General features: G+C 49.4%; 4 non-coding genes and 2 pseudogenes across 4 annotated transcripts; 5 read left to right on the top strand and 1 right to left on the bottom strand.

The window, feature by feature from the left end:
* The first annotated feature begins 2540 nt into the window (after window positions 1-2540).
* On the top strand, window positions 2541-2613 carry trnag-ccc (transfer RNA glycine (anticodon CCC)). The gene has a single exon. It is a non-coding gene; the product is annotated as a tRNA-Gly (tRNA).
* A 5122-nt stretch (window positions 2614-7735) lies between these two features.
* Window positions 7736-7808, top strand: trnaf-gaa (transfer RNA phenylalanine (anticodon GAA)). The gene has a single exon. It is a non-coding gene; the product is annotated as a tRNA-Phe (tRNA).
* A 2233-nt stretch (window positions 7809-10041) lies between these two features.
* trnad-guc (transfer RNA aspartic acid (anticodon GUC)) lies at window positions 10042-10113 on the bottom strand. Its single transcript has one exon. It is a non-coding gene; the product is annotated as a tRNA-Asp (tRNA).
* A 3127-nt stretch (window positions 10114-13240) lies between these two features.
* trnag-ccc (transfer RNA glycine (anticodon CCC)) lies at window positions 13241-13313 on the top strand. Its single transcript has one exon. It is a non-coding gene; the product is annotated as a tRNA-Gly (tRNA).
* A 2179-nt stretch (window positions 13314-15492) lies between these two features.
* On the top strand, window positions 15493-15611 carry LOC148812867 (5S ribosomal RNA; annotated as a pseudogene).
* Window positions 15612-16147: 536 nt separating this feature from the next.
* Window positions 16148-16266, top strand: LOC148812866 (5S ribosomal RNA; annotated as a pseudogene).
* Window positions 16267-25322: the final 9056 nt, after the last annotated feature.

Genomic DNA, 25322 nt, shown 5'->3' with positions numbered 1-25322 from the left:
GGAGCCGAGAGATCATTTCAGCATTTCGCGTCTGAACGGAAAACACAAACGACCAACTCGGAATGACTTGCTTTTGACGCTTTTCAAAGCGTTCTTTGTGCACGACGACTGCGCCGCCTAGCAGATACAAATGGGTTGTACAACTCTGAACTAGCAAATGGAAGAGGGCTAAGCCCCCTCTCTTTTAGCCCAGGTTCGATCTGTCTCCCAGAATCACCAGGGCGCACGCACACACACACACCCGTGCCGTTGAAGTGCTCTGCTTCATTTCTAAGGGCAACTCAACATTCACTCCTACCCCGAGAACAGAAAAGACAGCGTCCGCAGCAACAACAGCTCAGGTCTCTGCACAGGAACTAAGCTGCCCCCATCTCCTCTGCTCTGCGGCTCCTGTGGAGTGGAGTCCTGCCTGGAGCCGTGTTTGCAGGCGGCGGCTCCCCGCGCTCTGTCTGTGCGTCGTGTCCAAGAGCTCCTGGGAGGAAGAGAGAGCCCTCCCACTCGGGGGCTTTTCCACGGTCTGTGTGAGGAGGGGCGGGTGTGTCCAGTAGCTTATCGAGCGGAAGCCTGGGGCGGCGGAGAGCTGTGATCGTGCAGACCTTGAGGTGTCACCTCTTTGTCTGCTTTCCCGCCCCCCCTCCGCCCAAGCTCTGCTCCAGAGTAGCCCGGCAACCCCTCACACCTGCACGTGTCACAACCTAAGGTGTGGTCATGAGACACCCATGGGGTGCTGTTCTGTTCTTGCTAATTGTTTCCTGCCCGTCGCAGGCAGGAGTCCATGCGAGGAAGATGCGCTGGACAGAGCTCAGAGGGCGCAGCTGGGTGGCTTTCCTTCTGAGTGACGTTCCTGCAACACTCTCCCGCTCCTCTTGGTGCGCTCATGCCGCAACACAGGAAGGCTGGAGCAGGTGGCTGTGGGCTCTGTGCACTGCCGAAATAGCTCAGTTGGGAGAGCGTTAAACTGAAGATCTAAAGGTCCCTGGTTCGATCCCGGGTTTCGGCATTTTGTTTCATCGCGCCCTTTGTTCCTCTTTCCAGCGCCCCCTGCCTAAAGTGACGCTTCCCATTCTCAGCCCGAAACGCAAGCGAGACACCAGCAGCGGTCCCTGCAGGTTTCCGTAGTGTAGCGGCTATCACGTTCGCCTAACACGCGAAAGGTCCCCGGTCCGAGACCGGGCGGAAACAGCCTCTTGTTGCACGCTCCTGTACTTCACAGAGGTCTTGAGCGACCGGTCATTTGTTCCCAATGTATTTCCGGTGCCTTCATGCACTCTTGTACCAAACGCACGTTCCTTCTGTACGCGGAGCCGATCATTTGCAATTGGGCTGTGCCGACAGACCAGGACGAGCTCTGTCGGCTCAAAAGCAGCGCAGGACCTGCAAGAACAACAGAAAGATTAGCATCCAGTGAGCCCAAGATCTCATCAAGAATCGGCTCCAGCAACAGGGCTGGGCGCATTGTTCCATTCTCCGACCACTCTCGGTGTAAACAAGTCCCTCCTGGTCTCTGCTTGAAATGCACTTTCCTGCGTTTGCTTTGGTGAAACTGGCTTCCCCTGCATGGGCGAATGTGAAGAAGATCCTTAGTAAGTCGTTGAAGAAAACCGAGAAGAGGTCGGAGTGGCCTCTGTCGTTCATCAACGATCCAGTCAGGCAGTACTCCTCTGTAAAGCGCCGTTCGTTCACATCGATTGGCTTTTTTTTGCCTTCATTCGCGCAAGTAGTAAAAGCAGACGCCCCTATTCTGCCGTGACCCGGATTCGAACCGGGGTTGTTGCGGCCACAACGCAAAGTACTGACCACTATACGATCACGGCGAGTTACCGATACACACATGGTACGGTGGAAAAGGCTGTGCTCTCTTCGTGTGACCTAATTCGGAAAAGTCCTGACGTTGCATTTCAACTGAGCCCCAGTATACATCGACCCTTCGACACTCTGAGTGACAACTCTCTTGCGTGTTTTCTCATATTTATGTAGTTTGCTTGCATGATGCCCGGAACAGCGGGGTTGTGTGCTCCCATATGGTCTAGTGGTTAGGATTCCTGGTTTTCACCCAGGCGGCCCGGGTTTGACTCCCGGTATGTGAACGTGTCAGTTTTGCCTCCTGCTTTCCAAAAGATCAGCACCGTGTACGAAGGAGCCGCATTAAAACCACTCGAACGTGCAAAACGCGCGAGAAGAGGGGGCGCTTGTTTCCAACCGAAGACTTCTCGCGTGTGAGACGAGCTGATCATCGCTGCAGGAGGTGGGAGGGTTACTCTGGTAGACAGGGCTGACCTTCGGCAATAGGATTTATACTCTCCAAGATGATATTTGCACTTTCTGGAGAGGCGATTTTCTCCACTTCAGTAGCCCGATTTCGTCGATTGCGTGGAGAGGGCTGTAGAATGTGGCGCCGCTTTTCCTGCTCCGTCCATGACAGGCGTGCTGGTCTCTGGAGAGAGAGCACGGTCCATCAGCGCACTCCAATAAAGGCACTGGAAGCAGCTGAATCGCATTGGCGAAGCTCAGCACTGGGCCGCTGGGAAGGGTTTGCTACCGTTTCCGTAGTGTAGTGGTTATCACGTTTGCCTCCCACGCGAAAAGTCCCTGGTTCGAAACTGGGCGGAAACAGACCGGCTTCCTTTGTCGCCACGCACAAAAGGGGATTGGGGATTCGCCTAGCGCTGTGATCGCACAGACCCACTCACCTCTTAGTGTGGCGGGATCTGCACAGTGCATGTCGCAGCGCATCCTGCTTTCACTCCAATGCGCGTCCTGATGTACCCCAGTCTCCCGCGTGACAGGTGGGGATAATCACCACTATACTAACGAGGAAGACATCGCTCTCTCCGACCCCCGGCATCGTGTCCCGACCCACCGTGCTGGAAGCCGACGCGTGCTGTGATTTCTTTACGGAGCAGAAATGACAACCGAGGAGCCGAGAGATCATTTCAGCATTTCGCGTCTGAACAGAAAACACAAACGACCAACTCGGAATGACTTGCCTTTGACGCTTATCAAAGCGTTCTTTGTGCATCGAACAGACCCACTCACCTCTTAGTGTGGCGGGATCTGCACAGTGCATGTCGCAGCGCTTCCTGCTTTCACTTCAATGTGCTTTCTGATGTCGAGTCGTGTGCCGTGCGGAGGCTCTGAAAGCGAGAGCAATGAAAAGGTGCACGACGCTGTGAAAGAAAACAGAGAAGTGAAAGGCAGTCCTTTCTCTAAGGAGGTAAAAGAAGAGCTTTCTACTCCCCGTCGGGGAATCGAACCCCGGTCTCCCGCGTGACAGGCGGGGATACTTGCCACTATACTAACGAGGAAGACGTCACATCCTTCGATCCCCGGCATCGTGTCCCGACCCAGCGTGCTGGAAGGCGACGCGTGCTGTGATTCCTTTACGGAGCAGAAATGACAACCGAGGAGCCGAGAGATCATTTCAGCATTTCGCGTCTGAACGGAAAACACAAACGACCAACTCGGAATGACTTGCTTTTGACGCTTTTCAAAGCGTTCTTTGTGCACGACGACTGCGCCGCCTAGCAGATACAAATGGGTTGTACAACTCTGAACTAGCAAATGGAAGAGGGCTAAGCCCCCTCTCTTTTAGCCCAGGTTCGATCTGTCTCCCAGAATCACCAGGGCGCACGCACACACACACACCCGTGCCGTTGAAGTGCTCTGCTTCATTTCTAAGGGCAACTCAACATTCACTCCTACCCCGAGAATAGAAAAGACAGCGTCCGCAGCAACAACAGCTCAGGTCTCTGCACAGGAACTAAGCTGCCCCCATCTCCTCTGCTCTGCGGCTCCTGCGGAGTGGAGTCCTGCCTGGAGCCATGTTTGCAGGCGGCGGCTCCCCGCGCTCTGTCTGTGCGTCGTGTCCAAGAGCTCCTGGGAGGAAGAGAGAGCCCTCCCACTCGGGGGCTTTTCCACGGTCTGTGTGAGGAGGGGCGGGTGTGTCCAGTAGCTTATCGAGCGGAAGCCTGGGGCGGCGGAGAGCTGTGATCGTGCAGACCTTGAGGTGTCACCTCTTTGTCTGCTTTCCCGCCCCCCCTCCGCCCAAGCTCTGCTCCAGAGTAGCCCGGCAACCCCTCACACCTGCACGTGTCACAACCTAAGGTGTGGTCATGAGACACCCATGGGGTGCTGTTCTGTTCTTGCTAATTGTTTCCTGCCCGTCGCAGGCAGGAGTCCATGCGAGGAAGATGCTCTGGACAGAGCTCAGAGGGCGCAGCTGGGTGGCTTTCCTTCTGAGTGACGTTCCTGCAACACTCTCCAGCTCCTCTTGGTGCGCTCATGCCGCAATACAGGAAGGCTGGAGCAGGTGGCTGTGGGCTCTGTGCACTGCCGAAATAGCTCAGTTGGGAGAGCGTTAGACTGAAGATCTAAAGGTCCCTGGTTCGATCTCGGGTTTCGGCATTTTGTTTCATCGCGCCCTTTGTTCCTCTCTCCAGCGCCCCCTGCCTAAAGTGACGCTTCCCTTTCTCAGCCCGAAACGCAAGCGAGACACCAGCAGCGGTCCCTGCAGGTTTCCGTAGTGTAGCGGCTATCACGTTCGCCTAACACGCGAAAGGTCCCCGGTTCGAGACCGGGCGGAAACAGCCTCTTGTTGCACGCTCCTGTACTTCACAGAGGTCTTGAGCGACCGGTCATTTGTTCCCAATGTATTTCCGGTGCCTTCATGCACTCTTGTACCAAACGCACGTTCCTTCTGTACGCGGAGCCGATCATTTGCAATTGGGCTGTGCCGACAGACCAGGACGAGCTCTGTCGGCTCAAAAGCAGCGCAGGACCTGCAAGAACAACAGAAAGATTAGCATCCAGTGAGCCCAAGATCTCATCAAGAATCGGCTCCAGCAACAGGGCTGGGCGCATTGTTCCATTCTCCGACCACTCTCGGTGTAAACAAGTCCCTCCTGGTCTCTGCTTGAAATGCACTTTCCTGCGTTTGCTTTGGTGTAACTGGCTTCCCCTGCATGGGCGAATGTGAAGAAGATCCTTAGTAAGTCGTTGAAGAAAACCGAGAAGAGGTCGGAGTGGCCTCTGTCGTTCATCAACGATCCAGTCAGGCAGTACTCCTCTGTAAAGCGCCGTTCGTTCACATCCATTGGCTTTTTTTTGCCTTCATTCGCGCAAGTAGTAAAAGCAGACGCCCCTATTCTGCCGTGACCCGGATTCGAACCGGGGTTGTTGCGGCCACAACGCAAAGTACTGACCACTATACGATCACGGCGAGTTACCGATACACACATGGTAGGGCGGAAAAGGCTGTGCTCTCTTCGTGTGACCTAATTCGGAAAAGTCCTGACGTTGCGTTTCAACTGAGCCCCAGTATACATCGACCCTTCGACACTCTGAGTGACAACTCTCTTGCGTGTTTTCTCATATTTATGTAGTTTGCTTGCATGATGCCCGGAACAGCGGGGGTGTGTGCTCCCATATGGTCTAGCGGTTAGGATTCCTGGTTTTCACCCAGGCGGCCCGGGTTTGACTCCCGGCATGGGAACGTGTCAGTTTTGCCTCCTGCTTTCCAAAAGATCAGCACCGTGTACGAAGGAGCCGCATTAAAACCACTCGAACGTGCAAAACGCGCGAGAAGAGGGGGCGCTTGTTTCCAACCGAAGACTTCTCGCGTGTGAGACGAGCTGATCATCGCTGCAGGAGGTGGGAGGGTTACTCTGGTAGACAGGGCTGACCTTCGGCAATAGGATTTATACTCTCCAAGATGATATTTGCACTTTCTGGAGAGGCGATTTTCTCCACTTCAGTAGCCCGATTTCGTCGATTGCGTGGAGAGGGCTGTAGAATGTGGCGCCGCTTTTCCTGCTCCGTCCATGACAGGCGTGCTGGTCTCTGGAGAGAGAGCACGGTCCATCAGCGCACTCCAATAAAGGCACTGGAAGCAGCTGAATCGCATTGGCGAAGCTCAGCACTGGGCCGCTGGGAAGGGTTTGCTACCGTTTCCGTAGTGTAGTGGTTATCACGTTTGCCTCCCACGCGAAAAGTCCCTGGTTCGAAACTGGACGGAAACAGACCGGCTTCTTTTGTCCCCACGCACAAAAGGGGATTGGGGATTCGCCTAGCGCTGTGATCGCACAGACCCACTCACCTCTTAGTGTGGCGGGATCTGCACAGTGCATGTCGCAGCGCATCCTGCTTTCACTCCAATGCGCGTCCTGATGTACCCCAGTCTCCCGCGTGACAGGTGGGGATAATCACCACTATACTAACGAGGAAGACATCGCTCTCTCCGACCCCCGGCATCGTGTCCCGACCCACCGTGCTGGAAGCCGACGCGTGCTGTGATTTCTTTACGGAGCAGAAATGACAACCGAGGAGCCGAGAGATCATTTCAGCATTTCGCGTCTGAACAGAAAACACAAACGACCAACTCGGAATGACTTGCCTTTGACGCTTATCAAAGCATTCTTTGTGCATCGAACAGACCCACTCACCTCTTAGTGTGGCGGGATCTGCACAGTGCATGTCGCAGCGCTTTCTGCTTTCACTTCAATGTGTTTTCTGATGTCGAGTCGTGTGCCGTGCGGAGGCTCTGAAAGCGAGAGCAATGAAAAGGTGCACGACGCTGTGAAAGAAAACAGAGAAGTGAAAGGCAGTCCTTTCTCTAAGGAGGTAAAAGAAAAGCTTTCTACTCCCCATCGGGGAATCGAACCCCAGTCTCCCGCGTGACAGGCGGGGATACTTGCCACTATACTAACGAGGAAGACATCACACCCTTCGATCCCCGGCATCGTGTCCCGACCCAGCGTGCTGGAAGGTGACGCGTGCTGTGATTCCTTTACGGAGCAGAAATGACAACCGAGGAGCCGAGAGATCATTTCAGCATTTCGCGTCTGAACGGAAAACACAAACGACCAACTCGGAATGACTTGCTTTTGACGCTTTTCAAAGCGTTCTTTGTGCACGACGACTGCGCCGCCTAGCAGATACAAATGGGTTGTACAACTCTGAACTAGCAAATGGAAGAGGGCTAAGCCCCCTCTCTTTTAGCCCAGGTTCGATCTGTCTCCCAGAATCACCAGGGCGCACGCACACACACACACCCGTGCCGTTGAAGTGCTCTGCTTCATTTCTAAGGGCAACTCAACATTCACTCCTACCCCGAGAACAGAAAAGACAGCGTCCGCAGCAACAACAGCTCAGGTCTCTGCACAGGAACTAAGCTGCCCCCATCTCCTCTGCTCTGCGGCTCCTGCGGAGTGGAGTCCTGCCTGGAGCCATGTTTGCAGGCGGCGGCTCCCTGCGCTCTGTCTGTGCGTCGTGTCCAAGAGCTCCTGGGAGGAAGAGAGAGCCCTCCCACTCGGGGGCTTTTCCACGGTCTGTGTGAGGAGGGGCGGGTGTGTCCAGTAGCTTATCGAGCGGAAGCCTGGGGCGGCGGAGAGCTGTGATCGTGCAGACCTTGAGGTGTCACCTCTTTGTCTGCTTTCCCGCCCCCCCTCCGCCGAAGCTCTGCTCCAGAGTAGCCCGGCAACCCCTCACACCTGCACGTGTCACAACCTAAGGTGTGGTCATGAGACACCCATGGGGTGCTGTTCTGTTATTGCTAATTGTTTCCTGCCCGTCGCAGGCAGGAGTCCATGCGAGGAAGATGCTCTGGACAGAGCTCAGAGGGCGCAGCTGGGTGGCTTTCCTTCTGAGTGACGTTCCTGCAACACTCTCCAGCTCCTCTTGGTGCGCTCATGCCGCAATACAGGAAGGCTGGAGCAGGTGGCTGTGGGCTCTGTGCCCTGCCGAAATAGCTCAGTTGGGAGAGCGTTAGACTGAAGATCTAAAGGTCCCTGGTTCGATCCCGGGTTTCGGCATTTTGTTTCATCGCGCCCTTTGTTCCTCTTTCCAGCGCCCCCTGCCTAAAGTGACGCTTCCCATTCTCAGCCCGAAACGCAAGCGAGACACCAGCAGCGGTCCCTGCAGGTTTCCGTAGTGTAGCGGCTATCACGTTCGCCTAACACGCGAAAGGTCCCCGGTCCGAGACCGGGCGGAAACAGCCTCTTGTTGCACGCTCCTGTACTTCACAGAGGTCTTGAGCGACCGGTCATTTGTTCCCAATGTATTTCCGGTGCCTTCATGCACTCTTGTACCAAACGCACGTTCCTTCTGTACGCGGAGCCGATCATTTGCAATTGGGCTGTGCCGACAGACCAGGACGAGCTCTGTCGGCTCAAAAGCAGCGCAGGACCTGCAAGAACAACAGAAAGATTAGCATCCAGTGAGCCCAAGATCTCATCAAGAATCGGCTCCAGCAACAGGGCTGGGCGCATTGTTCCATTCTCCGACCACTCTCGGTGTAAACAAGTCCCTCCTGGTCTCTGCTTGAAATGCACTTTCCTGCGTTTGCTTTGGTGAAACTGGCTTCCCCTGCATGGGCGAATGTGAAGAAGATCCTTAGTAAGTCGTTGAAGAAAACCGAGAAGAGGTCGGAGTGGCCTCTGTCGTTCATCAACGATCCAGTCAGGCAGTACTCCTCTGTAAAGCGCCGTTCGTTCACATCGATTGGCTTTTTTTTGCCTTCATTCGCGCAAGTAGTAAAAGCAGACGCCCCTATTCTGCCGTGACCCGGATTCGAACCGGGGTTGTTGCGGCCACAACGCAAAGTACTGACCACTATACGATCACGGCGAGTTACCGATACACACATGGTAGGGTGGAAAAGGCTGTGCTCTCTTCGTGTGACCTAATTCGGAAAAGTCCTGACGTTGCATTTCAACTGAGCCCCAGTATACATCGACCCTTCGACACTCTGAGTGACAACTCTCTTGCGTGTTTTCTCATATTTATGTAGTTTGCTTGCATGATGCCCGGAACAGCGGGGTTGTGTGCTCCCATATGGTCTAGTGGTTAGGATTCCTGGTTTTCACCCAGGCGGCCCGGGTTTGACTCCCGGTATGTGAACGTGTCAGTTTTGCCTCCTGCTTTCCAAAAGATCAGCACCGTGTACGAAGGAGCCGCATTAAAACCACTCGAACGTGCAAAACGCGCGAGAAGAGGGGGCGCTTGTTTCCAACCGAAGACTTCTCGCGTGTGAGACGAGCTGATCATCGCTGCAGGAGGTGGGAGGGTTACTCTGGTAGACAGGGCTGACCTTCGGCAATAGGATTTATACTCTCCAAGATGATATTTGCACTTTCTGGAGAGGCGATTTTCTCCACTTCAGTAGCCCGATTTCGTCGATTGCGTGGAGAGGGCTGTAGAATGTGGCGCCGCTTTTCCTGCTCCGTCCATGACAGGCGTGCTGGTCTCTGGAGAGAGAGCACGGTCCATCAGCGCACTCCAATAAAGGCACTGGAAGCAGCTGAATCGCATTGGCGAAGCTCAGCACTGGGCCGCTGGGAAGGGTTTGCTACCGTTTCCGTAGTGTAGTGGTTATCACGTTTGCCTCACACGCGAAAAGTCCCTGGTTCGAAACTGGGCGGAAACAGACCGGCTTCTTTTGTCGCCACGCACAAAAGGGGATTGGGGATTCGCCTAGCGCTGTGATCGCACAGACCCACTCACCTCTTAGTGTGGCGGGATCTGCACAGTGCATGTCGCAGCGCATCCTGCTTTCACTCCAATGCGCGTCCTGATGTACCCCAGTCTCCCGCGTGACAGGTGGGGATAATCACCACTATACTAACGAGGAAGACATCGCTCTCTCCGACCCCCGGCATCGTGTCCCGACCCACCGTGCTGGAAGCCGACGCGTGCTGTGATTTCTTTACGGAGCAGAAATGACAACCGAGGAGCCGAGAGATCATTTCAGCATTTCGCGTCTGAACAGAAAACACAAACGACCAACTCGGAATGACTTGCCTTTGACGCTTATCAAAGCGTTCTTTGTGCATCGAACAGACCCACTCACCTCTTAGTGTGGCGGGATCTGCACAGTGCATGTCGCAGCGCTTCCTGCTTTCACTTCAATGTGCTTTCTGATGTCGAGTCGTGTGCCGTGCGGAGGCTCTGAAAGCGAGAGCAATGAAAAGGTGCACGATGCTGTGAAAGAAAACAGAGAAGTGAAAGGCAGTCCTTTCTCTAAGGAGGTAAAAGAAAAGCTTTTTATTCCCCGTCGGGGAATCGAACCCCGGTCTCCCGCGTGACAGGCGGGGATACTTGCCACTATACTAACGAGGAAGACATCACACCCTTCGACCCCCGGTATCGTGTCCCGACCCACCGTGCTGGAAGCCGACGCGTGCTGTGATTTCTTTACGGAGCAGAAATGACAACCGAGGAGCCGAGAGATCATTTCAGCATTTCGCGTCTGAACAGAAAACTCAAACGACCAACTCGGAATGACTTGCCTTTGACGCTTATCAAAGCGTTCTTTGTGCATCGAACAGACCCACTCACCTCTTAGTGTGGCGGGATCTGCACAGTGCATGTCGCAGCGCTTCCTGCTTTCACTTCAATGTGCTTTCTGATGTCGAGTCGTGTGCCGTGCGGAGGCTCTGAAAGCGAGAGCAATGAAAAGGTGCACGACGCTGTGAAAGAAAACAGAGAAGTGAAAGGCAGTCCTTTCTCTAAGGAGGTAAAAGTAGAGCTTTCTACTCCCCGTCGGGGAATCGAACCCCGGTCTCCCGCGTGACAGGCGGGGATACTTGCCACTATACTAACGAGGAAGACATCACACCCTTCGATCCTCGGCATCGTGTCCCGACCCAGCGTGCTGGAAGGCGACGCGTGCTGTGATTCCTTTACGGAGCAGAAATGACAACCGAGGAGCCGAGAGATCATTTCAGCATTTCGCGTCTGAACGGAAAACACAAACGACCAACTCGGAATGACTTGCTTTTGACGCTTTTCAAAGCGTTCTTTGTGCACGACGACTGCGCCGCCTAGCAGATACGAATGGGTTGTACAACTCTGAACTAGCAAATGGAAGAGGGCTAAGCCCCCTCTCTTTTAGCCCAGGTTCGATCTGTCTCCCAGAATCACCAGGGCGCACGCACACACACACACCCGTGCCGTTGAAGTGCTCTGCTTCATTTCTAAGGGCAACTCAACATTCACTCCTACCCCGAGAACAGAAAAGACAGCGTCCGCAGCAACAACAGCTCAGGTCTCTGCACAGGAACTAAGCTGCCCCCATCTCCTCTGCTCTGCGGCTCCTGTGGAGTGGAGTCCTGCCTGGAGCCGTGTTTGCAGGCGGCGGCTCCCCGCGCTCTGTCTGTGCATCGTGTCCAAGAGCTCCTGGGAGGAAGAGAGAGCCCTCCCATTCGGGGGCTTTTCCACGGTCTGTGTGAGGAGGGGCGGGTGTGTCCAGTAGCTTATCGAGCGGAAGCCTGGGGCGGCGGAGAGCTGTGATCGTGCAGACCTTGAGGTGTCACCTCTTTGTCTGCTTTCCCGCCCCCCCTCCGCCCAAGCTCTGCTCCAGAGTAGCCCGGCAACCCCTCACACCTGCACGTGTCACAACCTAAGGTGTGGTCATGAGACACCCATGGGGTGCTGTTCTGTTCTTGCTAATTGTTTCCTGCCCGTCGCAGGCAGGAGTCCATGCGAGGAAGATGCGCTGGACAGAGCTCAGAGGGCGCAGCTGGGTGGCTTTCCTTCTGAGTGACGTTCCTGCAACACTCTCCCGCTCCTCTTGGTGCGCTCATGCCGCAATACAGGAAGGCTGGAGCAGGTGGCTGTGGGCTCTGTGCACTGCTGAAATAGCTCAGTTGTGAGAGCGTTAGACTGAAGATTTAAAGGTCCCTGGTTCGATCCCGGGTTTCGGCATTTTGTTTCATCGCGCCCTTTGTTCCTCTCTCCAGCGCCCCCTGCCTAAAGTGACGCTTCCCATTCTCAGCCCGAAACGCAAGCGAGACACCAGCAGCGGTCCCTGCAGGTTTCCGTAGTGTAGCGGCTATCACGTTCGCCTAACACGCGAAAGGTCCCCGGTTCGAGACCGGGCGAAAACAGCCTCTTGTTGCACGCTCCTGTACTTCACAGAGGTCTTGAGCGACCGGTCATTTGTTCCCAATGTATTTCCGGTGCCTTCATGCACTCTTGTACCAAACGCACGTTCCTTCTGTACGCGGAGCCGATCATTTGCAATTGGGCTGTGCCGACAGACCAGGACGAGCTCTGTCGGCTCAAAAGCAGCGCAGGACCTGCAAGAACAACAGAAAGATTAGCATCCAGTGAGCCCAAGATCTCATCAAGAATCGGCTCCAGCAACAGGGCTGGGCGCATTGTTCCATTCTCCGACCACTCTCGGTGTAAACAAGTCCCTCCTGGTCTCTGCTTGAAATGCACTTTCCTGCGTTTGCTTTGGTGTAACTGGCTTCCCCTGCATGGGCGAATGTGAAGAAGATCCTTAGTAAGTCGTTGAAGAAAACCGAGAAGAGGTCGGAGTGGCCTCTGTCGTTCATCAACGATCCAGTCAGGCAGTACTCCTCTGTAAAGCGCCGTTCGTTCACATCGATTGGCTTTCTTTTGCCTTCATTCGCGCAAGTAGTAAAAGCAGACGCCCCTATTCTGCCGTGACCCGGATTCGAACCGGGGTTGTTGCGGCCACAACGCAAAGTACTGACCACTATACGATCACGGCGAGTTACCGATACACACATGGTAGGGCGGAAAAGGCTGTGCTCTCTTCGTGTGACCTAATTCGGAAAAGTCCTGACGTTGCATTTCAACTGAGCCCCAGTATACATCGACCCTTCGACACTCTGAGTGACAACTCTCTTGCGTGTTTTCTCATATTTATGTAGTTTGCTTGCATGATGCCCGGAACAGCGGGGTTGTGTGCTCCCATATGGTCTAGCGGTTAGGATTCCTGGTTTTCACCCAGGCGGCCCGGGTTTGACTCCCGGTATGGGAACGTGTCAGTTTTGCCTCCTGCTTTCCAAAAGATCAGCACCGTGTACGAAGGAGCCGCATTAAAACCACTCGAACGTGCAAAACGCGCGAGAAGAGGGGGCGCTTGTTTCCAACCGAAGACTTCTCGCGTGTGAGACGAGCTGATCATCGCTGCAGGAGGTGGGAGGGTTACTCTGGTAGACAGGGCTGACCTTCGGCAATAGGATTTATACTCTCCAAGATGATATTTGCACTTTCTGGAGAGGCGATTTTCTCCACTTCAGTAGCCCGATTTCGTCGATTGCGTGGAGAGGGCTGTAGAATGTGGCGCCGCTTTTCCTGCTCCGTCCATGACAGGCGTGCTGGTCTCTGGAGAGAGAGCACGGTCCATCAGCGCACTCCAATAAAGGCACTGGAAGCAGCTGAATCGCATTGGCGAAGCTCAGCACTGGGCCGCTGGGAAGGGTTTGCTACCGTTTCCGTAGTGTAGTGGTTATCACGTTTGCCTCCCACGCGAAAAGTCCCTGGTTCGAAACTGGGCGGAAACAGACCGGCTTCTTTTGTCGCCACGCACAAAAGGGGATTGGGGATTCGCCTAGCGCTGTGATCGCACAGACCCACTCACCTCTTAGTGTGGCGGGATCTGCACAGTGCATGTCGCAGCGCATCCTGCTTTCACTCCAATGCGCGTCCTGATGTACCCCAGTCTCCCGCGTGACAGGTGGGGATAATCACCACTATACTAACGAGGAAGACATCGCTCTCTCCGACCCCCGGCATCGTGTCCCGACCCACCGTGCTGGAAGCCGACGCGTGCTGTGATTTCTTTACGGAGCAGAAATGACAACCGAGGAGCCGAGAGATCATTTCAGCATTTCGCGTCTGAACAGAAAACACAAACGACCAACTCGGAATGACTTGCCTTTGACGCTTATCAAAGCGTTCTTTGTGCATCGAACAGACCCACTCACCTCTTAGTGTGGCAGGATCTGCACAGTGCATGTCGCAGCGCTTCCTGCTTTCACTTCAATGTGCTTTCTGATGTCGAGTCGTGTGCCGTGCGGAGGCTCTGAAAGCGAGAGCAATGAAAAGGTGCACGACGCTGTGAAAGAAAACAGAGAAGTGAAAGGCAGTCCTTTCTCTAAGGAGGTAAAAGAAAAGCTACTCCCCGGTGGGGAATCAAACCCCAATCTCCCGCGTGACAGGCGGGGATACTTGCCACTATACTAATGTAGAATTTGGGCATTTAAGGGGACAATTATTAATTGTAGCCGTAAATCACGAAATGGATTCTTTTAATGGCCTTAGAATCCAACCATGCGATATAACTCAAACAACACACACACACACACACACACACACAGGTACTAATACACGAGGATACATTTATTAATACATAAAATATGCATGTAAACCTAACAGATCTTATCGTGACGGTTTTCAGAATACAAAAGATTTATATTCATTCAGTTACAAAGAGTTACATATATCAAGAGGACATAAGTTCAGTATATCATTCATTTAGACCGTTTCGTAATTGAACTTGGTTACAACTTCTACATTAGATACTCAAAACAAGTACATAACTCTTAGGAATAAAATTGATATCAACTGGTTGGGATAACAATTGAATTCTTGAGCTGTAATGCATTGAAGTTGAATACTCATCCAATCTCTGGGGATTCAGATCTCCTGCGGGCTCTTTGGCTCCGTGCCAGGCTGTGCTGTGCTGCAGATGCTCACTGACCGGCTAGTTAGTGTTGGCTTTAACTAGCAAAGTTTGTGCACAGGAGAAAAGATGACTGTGGGTCCCAGCAAGTCAGGAAGAGGACCGGTTCATTCCTGATGAAGCGCTAGTTCTGAATAGTGATTCAGCTGTCCACAGTTCCGACCTGTTCACAAGGCTTGCTGCTGGTGCTTACCTCAGGTGGATCCTCTGGTTACTCTCTGGCAACCTCCGCTCTAGACTCTTAGAACAAAGGAAAGTTCTGGCACTCGGACACACTGGTCGTTCCGTGGTTGTCCAGGCTGACTCTTAGGATGGTCAGGAGGCGCGCTGCGAGAATGTCCTGCCCTTGGGAGCCTTTGGCTCCTGGGCCGTCCTGCCCTGGAATTCTCCTTTGAATTCCCTTTAGAAAAGTCCAGGAAATAGTCTCTCAGGCCCTCTGTGTTGCCTGTTTTTACCTGGAGGAACTTCAGCTCGTTCATTGGCTGAAAGTTCCATGGGCATCAGAGTCCCACGTAGGTTACTCGGCCCTACCAGTCCCTGATTGGTTGTTGAAGGTGAGATGTGAGTCACTTACTCCTGACACTTAGGAATGCAGTCCAGATGTCCATCTGGCACACCCTAGAAAGATAGGCGCCAATGGATGACCATTGATCATGATAGCTAGGCTTAGCTAAGTGCATCCCCATTTGGGAGCTGTCCCTTATCAAAAGAAAACATCTTTAAATCAGCCTGCATGAATAGTTTCTCTGTGGCTGCACCACAGAGATGAACAGAGAGATGGGGCCTCATTTGAAAAAGCACAGCAACACTTAATTCTGTCTTATTAACAACCATTGCCGCTACAAGTGAAAGGCTGAAGTGAAATAGAGCGGGGACGAAGGCAGTGAAGAGAGAGAACGTGGGAAGAAGAGAAAAACGCAAGGGAAAAAAAGCAGCGTCGTAAAAGAGGTGACGGAGCTGTCCTCTCTAATAGAAGGGTGCCAGTGAGCCCTGCTGTCCCTTATGGCCACACCCCCTTGAGCACGCCTGATCTCGTTTGATTGCGGAAGCTAAGCAGGGACGGGCCTGGTTAGTACTTGGATGGGAGACCGCCTGCGAGTACTAGGTGTTATAAGCTTTTAAGCGCAGGAGGCGCCCTATCCCCGCTCGCTCGCTCATTCCCTTTTCACACGTGCAGTGCGGCTTTTCTGTCTGTTTATTTGTCAGCTTTGGCGAGACACGGGTGCTTGTGTATTAGCGTGAGCCTTTTTTATTCTGATCATGAACAGTTTTACAAGTCCGCAAAGGATCGAGGAAAGGTTTATCGCCAGCTGAAAAGAGACACAGCGCTTCGGCTGTGGAGACTTGTTCGGCTGGCGTTCGGGGAGTCGCCTTTTTCAGAATTGTATTGAGATCATTTTCCACAGAGCTCAGATGTCAAAGCACAGCAGCAGCTCTCCACAGCGATCCTCTATAGCGCCCTTTCTCCCGCAGCTCCGTCCTCATTGGAAGGAAGCAAGAGTGAAAGGCTGAAGTGAAATAGAGCGGGGACGAAGGCAGTGAAGAGAGAGAACGTGGGAAGAAGAGAAAAACGCAAGGGAAAAAAAGCAGCGTCGTAAAAGATGTGGCGGAGCTGTCCTCTCTATAAGAAGGGTGCCAGTGAGCCCTGCTCTCGCTTACGGCCACACCCCCTTGAGCACGCCTGATCTTGTCTGATTTTGGAAGCTAAACAGGGATGGGCCTGGTTAGTACTTGGATGGGAGACCGCCTGGGAATACCAGGTGCTGTAAGCTTTTAAGCGCAGGAGGCGCCCTATCCCCGCTCGCTCGCTCATTCCCCTGTTCACACGTGCAGTGCGGCTTTTCCGTCTGTTTATTTGTCAGCTTTGGCGAGACACGGGTGCTTGTGTAATAGCGTGAGCGTTTTTTATTCTGATCATGAACAGTTTTACAAGTCCGCAAAGGATCGAGGAAAGGTTTATCGCCAGCCATTTATTCTTATCATGAACCTTATATACTGTATCTCTACATCCCATAACCTTTAACGGCAGGTGCCTGAGTGTGGACATGTTGTGATGTAATATTTATTTTAAAAGTAAACATTTTAGTAAAGTCTGTTATATTGTTAAAATCTATAAGCGTCTATAATCTATAAGATCAATTTTTGCTCGTGCTTATAAGTTATCGCTGCTAAATGTGTCTTATTCAATTATTTTAACACTTTTATGACCTATCCACTAAAATATAAAGACCCGCCCTACAATGCTCTTCTCAAAAGATAAAATAAGTTTTACATTTTTTGATTCAATGTAATTTCTTTTCTAGAGAAACACACATCATTTGAGGCTTGGGTTGCATGTTAATATTTTTAAGGTTTAAAGACTTTACGTTCACGGTACGTGGAAAATCATTTCAAACTTTTGAAAAGTTGTTGAGAATTTGTCATTGAAATAAGCTTACATATTTTAATTCAACGTGATTACTTTTCACTCTCGATAAAACACGTGTGATTTTGGGGCGGGGGGATATGGTGGGGCGTTCTAAAACATCACAACCATTTGAAAAATGTCTTGAGCATGGTTACAAATTTGGAGTTTATGCTTAAATTAGCCGACTTGCCAGTTTTGAAGTGTGACACCTGAGCTGTGAGGCCCCGATATTGACTGCTGCGAAGATGGCTTCTTTGAGTAGTGAATCATCGGATTCCTCTGCTATGCAAACTGAAGAAGTAGGTTGCTAAAATATTTTTTCTGATCGTGGAATTGTTGTTTCAATCTGCGTTTAGCGTATTTCGTTTTCAACACTTTGTCTTCTTTTTAGCAAAAGCTGACTCAGCACTCAGTGGTGTGTGACAGTGGCTGTCATGTGAACTCTGATGGCGATTCAGGTGTTGGGGGTCCGTCAACGACTGATGAAGAGTTGCTACAAATGGTAAATATTAAACCACAGCAAGTTCGAAGCAAACAAAGAACTCTAACACAAAAGAGGCATTACAATTTAAATATTTTAGGTAAAAAGCATGCCTATTTATTTTGTTAAGCCTTCCTTTTCTTTTTTCCTTTAATAGAATAACGAAGAGGTCGATGCATCAATCTTCAAACTACCATCAAGCTTGAATGTTTCGTGTCTGTTCATGTGTGTTCGCCAAAATGTGATTAATGATAATGTTCAACCTAGTTTAGCTAACGATGGCTCTAATGAGCCCGATGCTATGGATCAGATTGTAAAGTGGGTGGTATGTTGCACCTTCAACCATTGTTTAAAGGGGGTTGTGGTTGATGAATGCGCGGCCTGTTTGATTAATCATCCAGGTCAACGGGGTCACACATGCCTGGTTGTCGGGTGCGCGGATGGGTACTGTGGTGTCTCCGGGGGAAAGTTTATGTAAATGAAAGTAGTACTCACACCACACTTTTCTTTCCTGAGTTTCGTGGCTTTTCTTCCTCCAACTATCTTCCAAATACAGTCCGTAATCCGTTCCCTTAATCCTGATCCGATCCGAGTTCCAAAAGTCCGTAATAAAGCCAATCCGCGATGTATCTTTATCCAGTGTCCGTAATCCAAAAACCATAAACCTTTTCTCCTTTCAGTAGTCCGTTATTCTGTAGCCCGATCTTTAACATACACCTCTTTCCTCTCTTTTCCTCCAAACCGCATTCACCTTATCGGCTTCCGCCCTGTTCACTGCCTCCGGGGCACTTATATTTCGGTTCCTGATGCGGCTCAGCTGTGTCTCATTGTTTCTCAGGGTAGACCCTTTCCATTTACCGGTCAGCTGATTCTTTTTGGCAGCCATTTTGCTAAGGTCCATATCTAGTATTTTAAGTAGGTCATTCCGAAAATACCTGTTATGAATGACCCTTCCCCTGGTCATGTTACAGTACAAAGATGTGTTGTTTGCCGCATTAGAAATTTATAAGTGTCTCAGTTTAGCCCGAATTTTATCGGCTGTTCTGTACATCGCCAGTGGCCTGGGTGCCTATACTTTTACAGATGATACTGAGCAGATTATAAAGCACTTGCTGAGAAAAATAATTGACGACCGCTCGCCATATGAGAATGTACGCTCCTTACTTGTAAAGGTAGATGGAAAAATACTACACGTGACTTTTGGTGCGTTGCAAAACTTATTTTATACTTATTTATACTTATTTTTACAGAAAAGAAAAAAGATCTATGTAAAACCAGGGCTGTGAAATACTCGCAATGTGAATAGAGCTTTCACTCTGTTTTACAGACACAGGTGTGCCATTGTGAGAAGAACGAAAAATTTCGAATGTATACGTAAGAATTCTTACAAAAAGTGCTTTACACTCTTCTTTCTGCAAAGCTTGAAATGAAAATCAATTAACTGAATGCTAATGTCCTTGAATTTGTTAAAGAGATAGATGTGCATGTAAAGAACATGAGTGAAATTACTGCGATTCTGATGTTTTCAGATCAGAAACTGAAGCCTGGCGGATTCAGCGGTGTGTATTCCAAAATACAACGTATTTTACATAGAACCTGTGGTAACACCGTCCCTCTGATCACTCAGGCTAATTTATTTGCTCTGTTAGGGTCGCCCAGTTCGGTGTTCATGGCTATAAAAAATGGCAAGAGAAAGGGCGTTATGAATGCTTTTTCAGATGCTGCTGAGTTTCTGAACAATGTTGGGGCGATAGCTACAACTAATTTTCTGCACCAACATTTAATTGGCGATTGCAAGCAGTAGTCTGTAATGTGTGTGAAAAGTTTAAAAGTGTATACTGGGATGTTTCTGTAATTTAAAACCTACCGATGAAATAAAGTGGTTCACATTTCACATGCTATTTGTCCTGCGAGTTCTTTCTGTGACACTTTACTCAGTCAGTCAGTGTGCATGCGTGCGTGCGTGCGCTCACACCCAAGAAACTCGCGGCACTCACCAGACTTCCCACACCGCCGATTCCCTAGGGTTATAATAGATTGCATTCAAACCTGCAGCAGACATGATCACCTTCCATCCCTCGTTGCTAATACGCTCTTTCACACACTTATTTATAAATCGAAGGGGATGCGGTGGTGGGCATTTGGACCCTGAGGCCTGGGGCTGCTAGGGGTGGAAGGCGGGACAACAACACTCATTATGACACACCATTGGCTCTCGAGGGGGCGGGACATCCGCCCATAACATTGCACCATTGGCCGATAAGGGGGCAGGACATCTGCCCATGGCGGCCTCCCATTGGCTGAAAAAGGGGGCGTGGTACCTGTCAAAATGTTTGATGAAAAGTGTCGCTTTATTCTACTCCCGGGCCAAAAACAGCCCTCGGATCATCAACTCAATCAGGAACTCCCAGTCTCACAACTGCATTCCCTCGGTGCTTCCCTACCACCCTAACCCAATTTCTATCCCCAGGACCATCATTAACAATGACTACATTTTACAGGACGATCCCTCCATTGGTACTCTTTTTTCCGACCGCCCAATCATCTCTTATCGCTGACCACCACATAAGCTTCTTCTTCACAGCTCCCTCACACTCAGCACCTTCCCCTGCAATAGCACTCGCTGCATCACTGGCAAATACATATCTAACGACAATCAGGGCATCACAGGACAATTCCAGATAACCCTGACAACATCCTGAATCTCATTTACTGTATCTCTTGCAAAAAATGCCCAGCTATCTACATTTGGGAAACCGAAAGGAGACTAGGAGAATGCTTCAGAGAACATATTAGGGCTGGGAAGGTTAAAGATTTCTCCAAGCCCATAGTTTTTCTTTTCACCTCAAATAGCCAGGATCTCTCAATGACTGACTTATTTTAATGTAATCTTCTCTATTCTCTTGCAGGTTTTGACTTCACACCTTTCTTCACCTCTCTCCATTTTGCACTTCCTGAGTGGCCTCTCTGCTGCTCCTGCCTCCTCCCTTCTCCCAGCTTTTGTTCTTCTGTGCTATTTAATCTTTGTAATCTGCCCTGTCTTTCTCACACCTGAAGAAGGCTTCACAGCCGAAACATTGAGTTTTCTCTCTTCTCTTTTCAGTATGGAATAAACCTATTACTTGTTCCTTTGCAGACTACACATGCTGACATAGTGTAGTTCAGGTGGGTAGCTGCTTCAATATACATTTGTAAATGTCAATTTAAACTGTAAAAATAGTAAGATTGTAACTCCACTTTAAAACGTGGCAAGAAATAGACACATGGCAGGCTACACCCTGGAAAGGACACCAGTCCATCCCAGGGCAAAGATATAAAAAATAAACATATAGGCAGCACATATCAAGCCTTACAAGAAATCATTAACACCCTCAACACACACCACAGGTCCATTAAACTCAAATACACCAAGCATGGTAGCCTGATAGACTTCCTAGACACCACCACATACAAGGTTTCTTCCTTCAACAACACAGACAAACTGGACATCAAGGTATTTTTCAAAGACACATTCACACGGCTTACTGCACAAGGATAGCTTCCACCCAAAACATACTTTAAAAGGACTGGTAAAATCACAACTCCTACACTTCCACAAAATCTGTACACAACAACAAGACTTTGAGGAAGCCAAATACACACTCTTCCCAGCTTTATGCCAGAGAAGATACACACAAAGTTTCCTCAAAAATGTGGCACAAACATTTCTAAATAGAAAAACTCCAGATGACAGAAAAATACCCCTCAACACATCATATTCTCAACTCAGCATAAAAACCAACCAAAAACCATGATATTAGAAAACACAAACATACTGAGGGAGCACAAAATCATATCTGCACACAGAAAAAAACAAAAACCTTCAGCATTAATTAGTCCAAAGCAAGCTAAAACCTGTACAAAACAGATCATATACACCAAGAGCCAAACATTTCATAACAGAAAACAATGATCCAAAACAAAGAAACTAAAGAAATCTTCCAGTTGCAAAGGGCACTCTCAGAAAACATCAATAACGCCATCTACAGCATCCAGTGCAAAAAGTGCGGGGTGACCTATGTGGGGGGAACGGGTAACTCCATCCGAACCCAGCTGACACAACACAGGTACATCAGGAACCACGGGACTGGAAAGCAACCCCAACTGGACAGAGATAGAAAGAAAGAAAAAGGAAAGGGAGTGGATCAAAAGACTTAATACTATCTTTACACAAGACCTGAACATCAGAAAAACCGGGAGGGTTTTAGTCGTTGGAAGGAGAGTGCTCTCCTTGTCCCAGATGGTCCCCTCTCGGATAAAATCTGGGAGAAGGAGCTTTGTTCCCCTCTCCTCAATAGCCAGACCCTACAGGGACTGGAACTCTTCACCATACTAACACGCAACAAACAGAAGAATAACTGAAACCAATCAGCTATGGAAACTCGCACAGCTTGCACAGTCCTACTAGGGAGGAAAACAAAAAGACCCTGATTTCCTATTGAGATGTTAATGGTCCATGCATAATCCCCACCAGGGAAAGCAGAAACCCATTCACCAACTGAAACTGCACCTACTCGTACAGAAACATACAGAAGGAACACAGACCATAGGATACAAACTAGCCCCCTAGGAGGAACTACAACACACTGCCCCTTACAAAACAGGATAAAAACAGGCCAGCATGGACACAGTGTTCCAGAACAATGCCTGAAGAAGACCCAGGCAGAAACATAGCGACACACAGAAAGGCAAGATTGTCTTCCTATGGAGCCACAGATTCTACAGAGGTAAAGCTGCCTAACAGTGGAAACCTAATGGTGTCAACGAAGCTTTAGGCATTTAAATGGTAAGTATGGATCAATCCAGAGTTGACAACGCACGCAACCGTACGGTCACCCTCCACACTGCCTACACAACAAACATGTCAAACAGACAGGATACCTTCCAACAAGGAACCAGGATCATCTACAAAATGATCCAAACAGTCCACCATTTACAAAACACAGCAGTTTTATTGGACGGGAGAACCGAGCACCCGCCAGCCTACGACGGAAGACCAAGGAACTCATAAAACCTGCCAAGCCACCCAAACTCACATATTTGAAGCTGGTAAGCAATGCCAAAAATTGGCTTCACACCACACTGCAGATCCTCGAAGAGCAAAATCTGTCATACAACTAGAGGATCTTGAGCTTCCCCACTGGGAGGAAGCTTTCACACTTGCTCCCAACTGATCAAAGAAACATTATGGGAGGAAATTGCAGAACACCACCTTTGGACCCTACAGTACACAAGCTATCAATACTGGGTTAGGGAAGGACACTCAGGCAGATCAAATTATCACAGCAGTTTTTAAATTCTACAACGACTTCTACTGGAAAGACTGCGAACAAGACCAAGTAAGAGTTAAGTTGTTTTATAAAGTCATTATTTTAGAGCAAGGTATAATTCTGATAAAAATACAATAAACAATATGGTGAAGCTATTGGAGAGAAAATTAAGGCTCGGTTAAGAAACTGAAACAGTCTTGACTTGTTCCTTTACACAAAAGTTATTTATTTTCAAAAGAGACCCATGAGGATTCCTCTGGTGTGCAAGACCTGCCTGAAGACATTTGACCAGTTTCCTCTTCACCTAAAGAGGGTGTGTATGAAATGAGCCTCAGCAGAGGAGATCAGCAAGTTCCTTCTCCAGGCCAGGAAGGACTTGTTGAATCACCTGAGGAATGGGCAGGTCGGGGATTGCAAGAGCATAGGGCTCATGTGTGGTGAGAATGTGAGACTGGCGGAGTCCATGGACTGTTTTATGTGGAATCCTGAAGACACATCAGCAAGGTAAGATATTTATAATTTATAAGGGTTCTTCTGTTTCATTTCTAACCTTTACCTTTATGTAAGGGTATGTTAAAATGATATACCAGTGGTCCAGATGCCCTGAGCAAGAGGCTGCTGTCCAGGAGGAAGAGATGCCAGAGACTGAAGTGGAAGAGGAAGGGGAAGATGTGAGTTCTGGAGAACTTTCTATTTTTTCCAAATGTATCTTTTGTTTTATACTTGTATTCTAGTTTGTCTTAGAAGTAAAAATGTTTAAATGTGTATTTTGTATTCGTACTGTCCCCCAGTTATTAAAAGCCATCAGCAGGCTCTCAGGAAGACGGTGAACCAGGCTGGACTGGACAGAACGCACTCCCTGGATGCTCCTCACCTGGCTGGGTTTAAACAGGACCTTACCAAGGATCTTGGAGTGGCAGATTGCTCTCAGGAGGTATTTATTTTTAAAGGCATTTAAAATTGAGCAGTGATATTTCCATAGCACATGTTTTTACTCCTTAGCTTAAAATTCACCCATGTGAAATCTCAGCCATAAACATAGTGACTCTACATTTGTGAGGTAGAAAATGTTTCCAGATTCCTGTTTTTATGGATCCATCTGCATCTTCCTTAAACTTTGTAAAGGGCCTATCCAAAACAACAATTATTGTAACCAAATGAAGACCACTGGACTGTCTCACCAAATCATTGCTAATTATATTAAGAACATAAACCATTTTCCGGGCTACATCCTAAATGATATCAGTGTGAAAGTAGAGGATCCCAGCCTGGCTAACCTCATCATCAACTTCCAAAGTATCCTAAAGGATATTCAGAAGAAGAACAGTAAGAATGTTGCCAAGAGATTACTAAAAATAGGTCATTTTCATTTTAAAACTTCTTTCAGTTGTACTTTTAATTTGAATACAAAAAAAGTTGATGAGTATTAATTTCTCCCACAGATATAGACAGTTGCAGAGTCCAGAACCAAGTACGAAGGATTGCTGGAAGGTGTTGCAAAGTGTTGCAAAGAGAGATGTGTTGCACAGACTGGGCAAGACATCACCTTGCCTGAGCAGCTTCTTGTACTGTATTACCTGCAGGCCTTTCTCCAGCTGAAGCACCTGTAGCACCCAGGGGTGGTAAAGAACATGACAGTAAGAATACTTTCATACAACAAAAGTAAGAAATTACATAGATGGGATTTTTACAGTTTGGTGTATTCATTTTTATTTTCTCGCTATTACAGGTTGAGGAATGGGTGCAAAGAAAGTGTTGTTTCAACAAGTGGGCACAAAAATGGTCATAATTCCTGTTAAAGAGCACAAAACCTCAAACAACAGCTGGCTTCCTTTGCATTGAGTGAAGAAGAGGAACATGCAAGTTGATGGCTACATTGATATACCCATCCACTCAATTCAGGGTTGTGGTAGAACTGGAACCATCCTGGCAAGCAGTGGATGCAAAGTACTGTATCACCCATAATGTGACACCAGTCCATCACAGGACTCACTCACACCATGGCCAATTTTCATAGAAGCCAATTAAAATCCATGTTAATACCGAACAAAAGACCTCCACCTGCATAGCTCCAATCATGTACGGTATTTAAGAAAATCTGGAATGTACCTTAATTGCATTTTATTTGTGTTTTATCAGCCGTTTCATCTTTACTTCACTAAACTGCGCTGTAATGCCCAGGTCAGCAGCTGTGAAAGGAGACGGAGAAGATGGACTGGTCAGCCAATGTATCAACAGTGTCTGAAGTGCTTGAGGAGTGGAAGCCCAACACAGGACTGCCACCAAATGGCATGCAAATTAAAAAGTTGATAAAGTATCAAATCTGGGAAGGCCTGAGCATCACTGACGATCCTGTGAAGGGGAAGAAGTTTGTGACTTCCAGGTGTTTCCAGAAGGGAGAGGTGGTGTGTGATTACAACGGCAAGGTCATCACAAAGACAACTGCTGAAGCTCACAGATGACAGAGGGAGACATGAGATGTCTTTTCTTTTCAGATGAACCTGCACAAAAACTGTGCATTGATGCTCGTGAAAAACACTGAGCCTGCCTCCCGGATAAGGAGGCAAATTGGAAGATGGATAAATCCATCAAAGAGAAAAGACAATGTAAGGGCTGTAAGAAAGTCATTTA

This window comes from Atractosteus spatula (genome assembly GCF_055471065.1).
Source record: "Atractosteus spatula isolate fAtrSpa1 chromosome 10 unlocalized genomic scaffold, fAtrSpa1.hap1 SUPER_10_unloc_14, whole genome shotgun sequence".
NCBI lineage: Eukaryota > Metazoa > Chordata > Actinopteri > Semionotiformes > Lepisosteidae > Atractosteus > Atractosteus spatula.
The sequence above is the reverse complement of the archived record's forward strand: the minus strand, read 5'-3'. Positions and strand labels throughout refer to the sequence as shown.